At 67.7% G+C, this 440-nt stretch overlaps 1 protein-coding gene across 1 annotated transcript in view; it reads right to left on the bottom strand.

Annotated features, from left to right (window-relative positions):
• Positions 1 to 340, bottom strand: part of INO80D (INO80 complex subunit D) — a 59,035-nt gene extending 58,695 nt beyond the window's left edge. Inside the window, exon 1 of the mRNA XM_019523475.1 lies at positions 72 to 340. The gene's annotated coding sequence lies outside the window, so the exon portion shown is untranslated. The remainder of the gene's footprint in view (positions 1 to 71) is intronic.
• Positions 341 to 440: the final 100 nt, after the last annotated feature.

Below are 440 nucleotides of genomic sequence, written 5' to 3'. Positions count from 1 at the left end.
GCCCGCCCTGCGCCCCGCGCGCCGCCTGCTGCGCTACGCGAGCCCGGGGCCGCAGGCCGGGCCTGCCTTACCTTCCCAGCTGCTTTTTTTTTCCTCCTCCTCCTCTCGTCTCCCCCCGTTCCCTCTGTTGGGCTGACAGCTCGGAGTGCCCTCCCCGGCGGAGGGACGGGGAAAGGGCTCGGGCGCTGCGCTGCGCTGAGGCGCTGCTGCCCCCCTGGCTCTGAGGAGATCCCGCGGGCGGCGGGGAGGCGGCTTTGGGGGGCTCCTTTATTATTTTCAAACTACAAAGTGCGGCGCGGGGAGGTGATTACGGAGGGGAATCCCTGAATACAGGCTCCGGCGAAGAAGGCAGGGCTGCCGGGGCCGCTCAAGAAGAGAGCCCGCAGCCTCCTACAGCACCACTACAGGCACTGAGAGGACATAACAGCACAGAGCGGCTC

The sequence above is a fragment of the Gavialis gangeticus genome, unplaced genomic scaffold, assembly GCF_001723915.1.
Source record: "Gavialis gangeticus isolate Ggan-Ray unplaced genomic scaffold, GavGan_comp1, whole genome shotgun sequence".
Taxonomy (NCBI): domain Eukaryota; kingdom Metazoa; phylum Chordata; order Crocodylia; family Gavialidae; genus Gavialis; species Gavialis gangeticus.
The sequence above is the reverse complement of the archived record's forward strand: the minus strand, read 5'-3'. Positions and strand labels throughout refer to the sequence as shown.